Source organism: Octodon degus, unplaced genomic scaffold (genome assembly GCF_000260255.1).
Source record: "Octodon degus isolate 3935 unplaced genomic scaffold, OctDeg1.0 scaffold00072, whole genome shotgun sequence".
NCBI lineage: Eukaryota > Metazoa > Chordata > Mammalia > Rodentia > Octodontidae > Octodon > Octodon degus.
In genome coordinates this window covers 7,915,218-7,927,944 of record NW_004524648.1, presented here as the reverse complement: position 1 = coordinate 7,927,944, position 12,727 = coordinate 7,915,218, and the positions used below count along the sequence as shown (strand labels likewise).

General features: G+C 46.5%; 1 pseudogene across 1 annotated transcript in view; it reads right to left on the bottom strand.

Moving 5' to 3' along the window:
- Nucleotides 1-5,779: 5,779 nt before the first annotated feature.
- Nucleotides 5,780-12,727, bottom strand: part of LOC105742769 — an 8,737-nt pseudogene continuing 1,789 nt past the window's right edge. Inside the window, exon 2 of the transcript XR_001117173.1 lies at nt 5,780-6,279. The product of XR_001117173.1 is annotated as a ubiquitin-conjugating enzyme E2 E3 pseudogene (transcript). The remainder of the gene's footprint in view (nt 6,280-12,727) is intronic.

Below are 12,727 nucleotides of genomic sequence, written 5' to 3'. Positions count from 1 at the left end.
TAGCAGGAAGCTCTCCACACACTCACCGGACCTGGGCTAGGACTGGGTCTGTACATCTCTTGAATAACGAATGATGTCGAACTTTTAAAAGTGTATTTATTTGCCATGTGTATTTCTTCCTCTGCAAAGTGCATGCTCATCTCAGATGCCCGTTTTAGGTTTGGGTCTTTGAATCTGGGGGGTCAGACTGAGGATACAGCTCAGAGGCATAAGTGCCTGCCTGGCAAGTGCAAGGTCCTGAATTCAATCCTTGGTACCAATAAATAAATAAAATAAAATAATGAATTTGGGGGTCAGATATTTTTCAATTCTTTGTATGTTCTAGATATATAAGTCCTCTGTCTGAGGGACAGTTAGCTAAAATTTTTCCCACTCTGTGGGTTTTCTTTTTACTCTGTTGGTGATTTCTTTTGATGTGCAAAAGCTTTTTAATAGGATGAGATCTCAATTGTGGATTATTTGAAGTGTTTCCTGTGCAGTTTGGGTTCTGTTCATGAACTCTCTGCCTACCCTGATGTCTTGAAGATTTCTACTTACTTACTCTTCCAGTAGTTTTTGTGTTTCTGTTTCAATTGAGATCTTTGGTCCATTTTGTCTTTAGTTTAATAGGGCATGGTGATAGATATGGGTCTAGTTTTAGTCTTTGGTATGTGGAAAGTCAGTTTTTCATGTAGAATATTTTAATTCTATAAAAAATTAGACAGACTTGTCCAGTGATCTCCCACCCATCCATCACCCAGCTTCAGGGTTCATGACCTACAGCCAGGCTTGTCTCATCTATACTCCCACCCTTTACCTGCTCCCATATTATTGGAAGCAAATATTAGACATCATATCACTTTATCTATAGATCTTTAATAGGTTTCTTAAAAGATAAACTCTTCTAATAATAAAACACAGGGTTGGGGAGATAGCTCAGCAGTCTCAGCACCTGCCTGGGAAGCGCAAGGACCCAGGTTTAATCCCTGGCACCATATGTCATGCCAGCCCTGCGCTGATCCAGCCACCAAGACGGTATGGTGGTACATGCCTGTAATCACAGCTCTGGGGAGCTGAGACAGGAGGATCACTATGAATTTGAACTGCATAGCAAGACCCTGTATCAAAAAACAAACCACCAAAAAAACACAACCACAGTGCTACTGTTACCACCTAGAATAAATGGACAGAATTCTTAATATCATCCAATGTCCAGTAAGATGTTGTATTCTAATTGCCTTATAAATTAATTCTTTGTACCAATAAAACTTGTTTTGAAACCTTTCCATATTCCTTCTTCTATGGCAAAGACCTGGAGTCTGGATCGAGTTCAGTTTGGAGGGCATGGAGGTGTCACAAGTGTGCTGCTGGTCACCGACTAGGGGTGTCCCTCCAATGAGAGTTTCAGCTAGAGGGAACCCTTTGCAGATTTGGGTCCATCTTGTACTAAGGTGAGGCTCAAACCATCGACCTGGTAGAGGGTGCCCCTAGACACCCCCAGGAGGGATCGAAGCCACTTCTGACCTAGCTGCCCAGAGTGCTTCTGAGCAGTGTGGCCATTGTTCTTGTGCCCTGTCTCCTGGCTCAGTTTTGAGTGAAAAGTGGAGAGTCAGAGTCCCCCCAAACTCTCAGATTGGGGGGCACCATCCTAACAAAGTTGGTCATCCTGCAAGAGTGTGACATGAGAAAGGCTGTGGTGGGGTGCTCCCTACAGGCCCCTCAATCAGAACTGGCTGAGCAGAGCAGGATGGGTGCAGTGTCCCTGTAGGAATGGAGTTGGCATCAGAGATCCCCTGGAGCCACAGGAAGAGCAAGCCCTCAAACACCACCCAGACACTGGCCCCATTTATGTATGAGCACATCTTAAACAGTCCCAGGGACCACAGGTGACGTGGGAAGGCAGGGAAATATCAGAGAAACTTAGGGCTCACAGGTGCCTCTGATGAGCTTACAAGAGTGGGAGGTCACACAGTAGGAAGCAAGGTGTCTTTAAACCTACAGCCACTTTCCCCTCATGCCAGTCTTTCCTCTCATAGCAAAGGGTTTTTGGGGGGCTGCTGATGGGCTGAGTCTTCCTGGGACCTCCTGGGGACCATAAGCATATCATTCACCTTAGCCTTTGCAACCACCCAAGGAAGTGACTTTTGTCCTTATTTGCAGACGGCAAATGAGACCAATTTTAATGACCCCACAGCCCATGAACAAGGTAGGGTTCACTGGCTGTTCCTTGGGAAACTTGGCTTTGATACATAGTTCAGGAAAAGAAATAGTCTGGATTTTTCTTCAGAGTTCAGAGAGTCAGCTTGTTATGGCTCAGATTTCAGTTTAAATCCTTGGCTCTGTAATTCTATGGTTCATTGTAAATATTATGTAGATTAAAAGCTGTCAAGCCAATGTGTCATTCTTGGGTGTTAGAGAGGCTTTTGTGCAGAGCTGTGGCCCCAGGAGAGTGACAACCAGTATCCGCTGAGATGGATGAAGCTGAGCCATGACTGTAGGCAAGGGGCTGTAGGTGGAGGAAAAGGAATTTTGTGTGGAACCATTTTTATCAGGTGGCTTCCCACGCAGGCTGATGCTGCACACCCAGGGGCAGACATCTGGGTCTCCTCTGTTCTTTCCAGTGCTGGGGCGGTGGCCCTCAGGTGTTTTTGAAGAGCTTTCCAGCCCTGGTCTGACTCAGAAGCTGGGGAGAGAAGCCAGGAGTGGAGCTGTGCACAGGCCTGGGCAAGGCTGGAAGGCCAAGCATTGGTACAGCAAGCAGCTGGGAACCACCCGAATGCCCACCGCTCAGAGAGGGCAGTGTGGCAGGGGACAAAAGCCTTTGCACTGACTCTGGCCTTTGTGGGGGGATCTCCCAAGGACACCAGTCTGTGTAATGGATGACAGACAAAGTCAACATGGGAGGTGTGGGGAGGTGGGGGTCTCCAAAACGAGACCAACAGCTGCCGTGGAGGGCAGAGGAAAGGGAGGCTGCCCTGCTGCTGGGTGGGGGGTGGGTAGGGGTTGGGCACATTTGTGCCTGCCAGTCTCCATGGGACTCACAGCTATATGTGGGAATTGCAGACCAACCAGTTAATCAACCAGTCTAAACCAGCCAGTGAAACCTCAACAGCTAGCTAGTGAGGTGATTAGAACCTCACTCTGCCTGGGCTTCCTTCTCCAGGGCTGTCCTTAGTTTGGAACCCTCAACATTTCTTACCTGGTCTCTTAAACATAATCTCCTGTTTCTTCCTGTCTCTCACCATCATTTGTTTACTCAATAAATGTCAAATACTTGTCTTGTGCTGGGAAGGCTTCACTGAGTGTCACTTGCTCAGGCCCCTCTTCCATTTCTGAGACTCCAGGATTTAAGACACCAGGCAAACCTTCCATGCCACACTCCCCACACACAGCCGCAGTTCTGGGCTGCCCCGGTGGGCAAACTGCCTGCCTGCCTGCCTGCCTGTACACAGCCGTCCTGCTTCGAACACCCTGAGTAAACTGCCCAGATGCTAGTGTTGTCTTCTTCCTAGGACTGCCTGAGAAGCCTGGGACCTCATTCTGCAAGCATCCTTGTCATCTGCAGTCAACTGACTTCCTCAAAGTTTCCAGGAGTTTATAATTGCCCCTCTTCCTCAGCCTCTCCCATCTCTTCCTGCATGCACATAGGAAAAGGGAGCTTGAGGTCAGTGACACCTGTTCTGTGTCAGGTCTGTGCTGATACGATTGCAGCGACTGTTCCATGTAATGCCCCACGATCACTAGGAAAGTAGGTATTAGCGCCCTCATTGGAGGAGAAACAGAGCAGCAAAGATGGGAAATGAAATTCTCAAGATCATGTGTGTGTGAAGTGGTAGACCCAAGATCCAAACTTAAACTTTGTGAGACGACTGTAGGCCATGAGTTGTGGCATCACTCTGCTTGGGGTCCCACACAGGCCCCCCTGGCTGCTAGTTGTGTGCACCCGAGGAAATCACCACAACTCCTGGTTCTTCTCTTCCATCCTTGGTCAGATGGGGGTGATGGCAATTCTTGCCTTGAGAGGGTCAAAAGTGTTGAAGCCAGTAAAATGTTTATGTGTCAAAAACACTCAGCAAGTATTGGCCATTGTTTCTGTGACTGTGATTGCTGTCACCTTTCTGAGAACCTTACCTGACTATAGGGATGATCTTTACATTTGTAGCGACAGCCCAGGATTGAATGCTTCCTTGTCTTAGAAGCCTCAGGCAACTTCGAGAGCAGCTTTTGTGTGTCCAGACAAGGAGAGATGTGGAGAAATAAGCCCCCTGCAGGACAGCGGGGACTGTGTTTCTACCAACCCATCATCTCTTCTGGAGCGAGATGAGAGGAGGGTGTTTGTTGATGGCTGATGTGCTTGGTCACAAGGTCTTATGTCATTTTTGTAAGAAATGAATGGAAGGTTAGATTTGAAAGGATCTGGTGGGTCCCCAGGGGGAACTTTGCTAGTAGTTTAAAAATCATGTCCAGTTTTCAGTGATCCATTAGTTTGTGCTCTTCGGAGCTGGTTTGATGAGGTTCTCCTTAGAGGCTTGGCAGTGGATTGGATGCTTGATCCCTGTGACCTCTTCTCCATTTTCCTCTTGCTTTGAGATAATAATCCATTACCTGTTAAATTCTGGCCTACCTCAGGCTTAGGTCACAGACTCAAATGGCCCCACTCGAGCCTGATGCAAGTCTGTAATTGATTGACAAGCCCTGTGTCTCCCCACCCAGGTGATGGTCCTGCAGTCTTCTATAACCCTCTGAAGGTTCCCCAGGGACCTAGAATCAGGATCTGGGTAGGCACTGCATGTGGGTGCCAAAGTCCAGTTCTTCTGCCCTCTGGCTCCCAGGGGATAATAGTTCAGTGGAACATGACAAGACATAATGTGTATCATTTCTGGGCTGCAATACCCAAGAACAGGTGTGCTCCTTCCTTTGTTTCTTTCCAGCTGTGGCATCTGTGCTACCTGTGGCCCAGCTCTAAGGTAGAGCATCCTCTTTCAGGCCCAGGTGGGGCAGAGCACTGTTATTTCCCAGGGGAGTACTTGAATGAGAGGCATTGGCTTGTTTCTGCTACGTTCCCAGGCCTGCCCTAACCAACACAAGGTCCCTCCTCTGGGACACCACCGCAGGGTGTACAGCTGTGCTGGCCTGAGTGTGGCTCTCTGAGGTGTGATGGGAGCTGGGGGGCCAGGTACATTTTGCTAGACTTGTGCCTTTGGATCTCTGCTTTTTACTGGCAGCCTGTGTCACAGCTGGTGTGTGTCCTTACCCTTTGTTTTTTTTTTTTTTTTCAGGAGCATGTTTATTGTGTTTGAGATGATACATCAGTGCTCTCTGAGCTACAAAGGGTAAAAGGAAATCCTCTCATTACAAACTGACAAAGGTAAAACATTTTCACAACAGCATGAACCACATACTCAGAAATAGATCTTGGTTTAATACAAATGACATAATTCCTAGTCATCTACAGCTACTTTTATAACTTCATACAGATAATGAATTAGGCTAAAATGCACTATAATATTTGGTAGACTTCAGTACCAGTATCCTTAGTACATCACAAAATACATTTTGATATCCCAAAGAAGCAAGACTTGCAAGTAGGCGTTTTAAACATAACTAATCTACAGCTACAAAGTTCTACTCTTGATAGCATTTACCTTTTTAGGGAGTCTCCCAGTCTCCAAAGGATAAAAGCAGAGAGTAGAATCAGTATAGCATATACACAGAAGTCCGTATTGTAAAGGCTATAAAGATTTGCAGCACAGTGAGAAGACGCCTCCTGCCCCTTCACACTGCATACACATTGTGTGAATTATGTTGCGTATCTCTTGGTCCACTGTCTGGCTATCCTGTCATGTTCTGCTCTGTTGGTCAAATACTGAGTGGCTATGCTTCCAACCAGAGGATCCGCAGGGTTGCAGTCTGTCAAAAGGGAACAAATAGACAGCAAAACCTTTGAAATAGTCAAAGCAGGACTCCAGTTGTCTTTAAGGATGTCCAGACAGATGACTCCCTGACTGTTGATGTTGCAGTGATAGATTCTGGTACGGAAAGTAACCTTTGGTGGTTTAAATGGATAATCTGATGAAAATGTGATATCCAGAAAAAACACACCACCTTCATATACAGAACCTGGTGGCCCAAGTATAGTTGATCTCCATTCATAAATGTTATCTCCTTTAGGCCCAGCACGGTGCACCCCCCTGACCGCCGAAAGTTCTGAGCTGCTGGCTTGAGACGACGTTCCCCGTACGGGCCACCACTTGTCGCGCACGACCTTGCCAGCAAGGACGACGCAACACACAGCTCTTCCTTCAGCGGTTTATTCAGGCTCCTTACAGTAAGTTTCTTAAGCTCTTCTCCTTACCCTTTGTTTGATAGAGAAGCAATAAAGTTACTTTCTTTTCTTTTTCTCTTCTGAAAAGTGGACTTAATTTAATTTTTTAACCAAGAAAGTGTGAGAGGGCTGGCCAGATAGCTCAGTGGACTAATGTGCCCGCTTAGGCAGAGTGCAGCAGCCAGGGTGTGCTGTGCTGGCCCCACCCCTGGGGCATGCTGAGACTGGGCGTGGTGTATAAGCCTGTAATCCCAGCATTTGGTGGGCTGAAAACAGGAGAATCACTACAAGTCAGATCTATGTAGTGAGATTGTATAGACCCTTGTAGACCCTGTCCTAAAAATACAAAAAAAGAAGGGCCGGGGAGATAGCTCAGTAGAATAAGCACTTGCCTGGCAAGTGCAGGGTCCTGAGTTCAATCCCTGGTACTGCAAAAAAAAAAAAAAAAAGAAAAAAGAAAAAAGAAAGTGTGAGTACCTAGTACAAAAATTAAAAGAGTGCAGTATCTTACACCACTTCTGATTCCAACTTCCTAGACATGAGAATTTTTTTCTTTCTCTTTTATTGCACTGGAGATTAAATCCAGGTCCTTTGCACCAACCTGTATCCCCCAATCTTTTTTTGTTTTGTTTTGTTTTGTTTTGAGACAGGTCCTTGCTAAGTCACTAAGTTATCTAGGCTGAGATTGAATTTGTGATTCTCCTGCCTCAGTCTCCTGGAGTACTGGGATTACAGGTACATGCAATCATGCCTGGTTAGAGTTCTTTTAAGGTATCTTCTATACTTTCTACTATGTTTCTAAATAACCTGTATATACTGCTACTTCTTGGATAAAATTTTTTCTATACCATGGAAAAAGAGTTAGCTCTTTCACCCTAATCTTAGTAACTTCCTCTCGGTACTACTAATTTTACTTCTACCCTTTTCATCTTCCTAAGGGGCCTGGCCCTAGCTCAGTTCTTTAAGTGGCTGCTTCCACAAGGCTGTCAGCCTCAGGTTGCTGTAGTTCGATCCCCACAACACTCCTGCCCTGAAGGCATTCGAGGAGCAAAAAAAAAAAAAAAATCCTTATCTTCCTATTATGTTATACATTTTTGGTTAAATGAATATTCAGATCTTATTATTTAAATTATTAATTATTGCATAAACATTGTTCATGGCTGGATCACAAGAGATACAATGATCACATTTTATTTCCTATACAATATTGTAAAGAGAATGCTATGTGTTTACTGTTTTCTAGTCCCAGGGACTCAGGGAACTACATTTCCCAGCCTCCTTTGGGGTTCTGCTGGGTCCATGTGGCTAAACTCAGGTGATGGAAATGTATGGGAGGTGGGGTGGGGAATGACAGGCCTTTCTGGGCAAGGCAGTCCGAAGTGCCTACATTCTGTCTTTCTTCTCCAGGTGGGTGGAAAGAATTCCTCAGAGACGGAGCTGTGAGATGTGAGAAGTAGCCTGGGCTCCTCAGTTGCCCCTTGGGGAGAGGTGTGAACCAGCATCAGCCCGTGAATGAGAGGTGAACAAGAGATAAGCTTTCTATGTTGAACTCCTGTGATTTCAAGATGGGTCTAAGATGACAGCTGCCACTAATTACCTAATACTTTCTGCATTTTTATTTTATTTTATTTTTTTTTTGCGGAACCGGGAATTGAACTCAGGCCCTTGCACTTGCCAGGGAAGTGCTTATTCCACTGAGCCATCTCCCCAGCCCCTACTTTCTGCATTTTAAGAACTGCTTTCTAATCTGCTTAGTATTCTTGCCTGGGAGATAGCTCAGTGACATAAGCACCTGCACGGCAAGCACAAGGTCCTGAATTTGATCTCTGCTACCACACACACACACACGCATGCACGCACGCAGGCACGCACACAGGCACGCACACACGCACGCACACACAGACAAAAGGTCAGACTATAATACAGGATATCTTGTATCAAAAAAAAAAAAAAAAAACCCAAACAAAAAGTATCCTTTTTTTTTGAATTTTAGGGAAGGGTTTACAGGGTGTTCAGGGTCTCACTACTGGGTTAGACTAGTGATCTGCCTGTTTACAGACTCCCAAGAGCTGGGATTACAGGCACGCACCACCACACCCAGTCTCAGTTGCTGTCTCAGCGTGCCCTGGGGACTGGGCTGGCACGGCAGGCCCGGGACTGAGCCCCTGGCCCCTGTGCCTGCTTGCAGGCACTTTACTTCACTGAGCTATTTGGCCGGCCCATAAAAGGTATCCTTAATTTACTTAGTATTCTTTAATCATCTTGATTCATCCCCAAACTCTCCCAAGGAATGATAGAATTCCTCTCCTGAGGTCACACATACAGACTCTCCAGTTGTGATTCTTGTACCCCTAGCTAGTGCTTGTTCTTGCTGAGAGGACCCCAGGACCTTCTCTGCTTGACGGGTAGGCAGGAGGTTGGTCAGAAGGGGAAGGATTATATTTAAAGAGGAATAGGATTTAATGGCTAAATGTTCAAGCTCTTTAGATTTCGAAGCTGGGTAATTTCAGATAATTTTCTTAGCCTCTCCAAGGCTTAGTATCCTCATCTGATAAATGGGAAGAATGATAATCTTTGCTTCACAAGACTGTTGGGGGGATTAAATGTCAAGATTCTTGTACATAGCTCAGGACACATTCTAGGTGCCGGATGTACTAGTACGTCATCGTCGTCGTCATCATCATCATCATCATCATCATCATCATCATCATCTTAAATTATTTTTATTGGATACAGGGTCTCACTATGCAATTCAGACTCATAGTGATCCTCCTGTCTTAGTCTCCCTAGCACTGGGGTTACAGGCCTGGGCCTCCATGTCTGACTTTGGGGCTGGCACAGCATGTGGTACCAGGGATTGATCTTGGGTCCTTGTGCTTGCCAGGCAGGTCCTTAAACCTCTGAGCTATCTCCTGAGCCCCTGATACATTATTTTTTTGGGGGGGGGGATTGAATCACATATAATAACACATTTGTAAGGGTTTTTGATAACTGTAGCCTGATATATTATTATTAAGGAGAAAAAGTTGCTTTGGGGAATGACCAACCCTCTGAGCACCAGATAATTTAACCTAGGAGTGAGTTTGGCTTTGGTTCCCACTATAGTAGCTATTCCATCGATCCCAGAGACTAGCCAAGGAGGGGGTAACAGAGAGGTGGGTTCCAGGGTGGGGTGGAGGAGCCTCATCCGCAACTGGGACCACCTGCCAGGGATCTTATCTCCTTAGCATGGCTCAGCTGACTGGGCTTGGCTCCCTAAAAGTACTTGGGTACCCCCTTCTCAGTGCCTGTTCCTCCAGCCTTGAATCAGGAGATGGTGCGCCATCTTCTTCCTTTCCTTAGAGCAGAGATGGGGTGACAGTGAGTTGAGTAACAAACATGTATTGAGCATCTACTTCATGCCAGGCACTGTGCTAGGCAATGGGCTAGAAGTGTTAATAATAAAGACTTTGCTTTGAAAGAGTTCTTGGTGAAGTTGAACAGGAGATGGTGAACAAATGAAGGTCTAATTGTACACTGCGGTGAGCATGAGAAAGAAAAGTGGTCATGCCCTAGGAGGACATACCCAGGAGAGCTACCCCATGTGAGGGGTCAGCATGGCCTCTCAGCAGGTGAGCACTCTTTACAGCTGGAGGATGCCTTGGCCAGCCAGACCACTGAGACCAGCATGTGCAGACGTCCAAGAAGGAGAAGCACTGCCAGGTTGTAGCTTCATTTTTTTGTATTTTAGGGAAGGGCCTACGGGGTGTTCAGAGTCTCACTACTAGATCAGACTTGTAGTGATCCTCCTGTTTACAGCCTCCCAAGAGCTGGGATTACAGGTGTGTGCCACCACGCCCAGTCTCAGTTGCCCTCTCAGGGTGCCCCAGGGGTGGGGCTGGCACGGCAGGCCTAGGGATAGAACCCCTGGCCCCTGCGCCTGCTTAGCAGGGGCTTTAATCTGCTGAGTTATTTGGCCAGCCCTGGTTGTAGCTTCTGACAGAGGATGGGGACAATGAGTAGTCTCAGTGAGTAGGGCAGAGCAGGCACTAAAAGGTATTTGGATTCTATTTTGAGTGGGAAGAGGGCACCCTGACTGGTTCGGAACAAGGGACCAATGTGATCAGATTGTTTTCAGAAGGTTGCTTTGGGTGTTGCCCTCTCCCTCTGTGCCCCAAGTATGGTGGGAAACTAAGGTGGGAGAAGAGGGAAGGGCTTGAGGGGAGGCTGAAACCTCAGCAACCTGACTGTGGCCTGTTTTAGTTGCCACATCTTCTGGTCCCATCTGGTTAGTTGGTGTCACTATGGCAACAGTAGGGGACAAACATTTTTGGTTTTAAAAAATATATGTCTATCTATGTATCAAGATCCTCCTAGCAGATCCATGTCAATGCAAATAAATGTCCCTTCCCATTAAATCCCTTCTCCCCTCACATCTGCAGACACTTTTTTTTTTTGGTGGAACCAGGGATTGAACTTTGGCTCTTGTGCTTGCCAGGCAAGCGCTTAATCTACTGAGCTATCTCCCCAGCCCCTGAAGACATTTTTGATTTTTAGTTTAGCTGCTTTCTAGTCATAGAGGACAAATACGTTGTGTAAGAGCAAGCAGCAGTCGGATGTGAGAAATCCTCCTGTCTAATGCCTCAGAGAATGTCTGTCCAGAATGCCTTGCCCCTGGATAAACAGAGGCAGAAGAGTAAAGGCAGAGGGTCCTTCTCTGCTCTCCTGTTATTGTTCTCTTTGATTCGTGTAGTACATAAACATTGTCAGACAGGAAAACCTTGAGGGTCCACTTCCTAGCTGCTGCTTCTTCCTTGGAATTTCCATTGTACATTGAGCAAACCTCCATTATGGAATTTACCAGGTTTTGTGCCTTTGTTGGCTCATGGACCCAATGCTTAATAACCATCCAGTATCCAGGAGTTGTGTCACTATCAGGGCCCTTCTACTTGATGTCCCCCACCTGCAAAGCTACTCTGCTGGATTTTCCAGGGGCTATCTACTTGGGGTGATTTAAGGCTCAGCTTAAAATTTCTCTCTTCAGATGGGGCTCCCCTGATCACCCTAAGCAAAGTAGACTTTATTCCTCTGTTTAGCATTTGGCCCAGACCACTAGAAACACAAGCCCTTGGGAGGGGAGGGACTTTGTTCTGTGGTCAGGAGGACAGAATCTATTCTATATGCAGGGGGTTTTAATCTGTGGAGTTCGAGTCTTACGCAGTTGTGAGACTGGGGGACTGAAGGCCAGGCGTGTCACAGGTTGTTGTATCTCCTGCCACAATGAGGCAGATGGTTCTCAAGAGCTCACTGCAGGCCACTGTGAATCTTGAAACACTGTGAAATCTGATGTCTCAGTCTGTAGCAATAAGGAAAGTGTGCTTTTTTCATTGCTCTTTGTGTTTTTTTGTGATACTGGCAGTTGAACTTAAAGAGCTTTGTACTGAGCTACATCCCCAGCCCTTTAAAAAAATAATTCAAAAAAAATTTAAGAGGGCTTCACTAAACTGGCAAGTTGCCCAGACTCTGCTCAAACCTGCAATCCTCCTGCTTCAGCCTCCCACAGCTCTGGGGTTTCAGGCATGCACCACCACAGCCAGCCATATGGAAAGTAACTCCTAACAGCCTGCTCAGAAATGGTTATAAAGCTGAAAGAAGTTTTGAAAAGACCCAGCCACCTGGCTCACTTGCCCACAAGTAATTTGTTGGAAGCTATTGCAAATGTCACAGCCACCATCTGCCTGGAAGTCTACAGTTGCTGAAAGGAAAGCGCCTTTTCCATGGCCTTCCAAATCTTGTCTGAATCCCTCTCACTGAATATCTACCCCATAAGCAGGTGACTCTGGGAAATATGCTTCTTGGCTTTCCTTCTGCAGAGTCCACAGTGATGATTCTGAGCTGGAAACATGCAACCCAACTTGCTCCTGTACTGCAGAGCCCGGCAAGTTGGAGCAGCCATGTGTCTGTGACACAGACCAGGTGGTTAAGTAGCTGCATGATTGAAAGAAGAGGCCCCTGCCTCTTACTGGGCCCAGAGTTGAACCTTTAGCTGCCTGACTCCAAAGTCCACACTGCCTCATTCAAACACCAGGTGAACCAGTTAGGACTTTGGTCCAGGGGCCTGGACTGGAACTCCTGACCAGTGAGTCTCCAATAGTTCGTGGCAAGTATATGCCACCAGGTGATGCGTATTAGGGTCAGAATCAGGGAGCGAGACAGGAGAATCTTAAGAGATTTGGATCTAGAGGGAGTGGGTTGGAGAGGCAGCCCCAGTGGTTCGTGATCCATCTTCACTGGCCTCCCAGAGATAGTGGCTGTGAAGAGTGCACTGATTGAGGGACAAAGGGACATTAGTGCAGCCTCTGGTGGGCCAGGCATTTGGCCAAGTATCCTTTCTGATGTCAAACAAATTTTTAAATCTCTTGTTTTACCTCTTCTCTTCTCTTC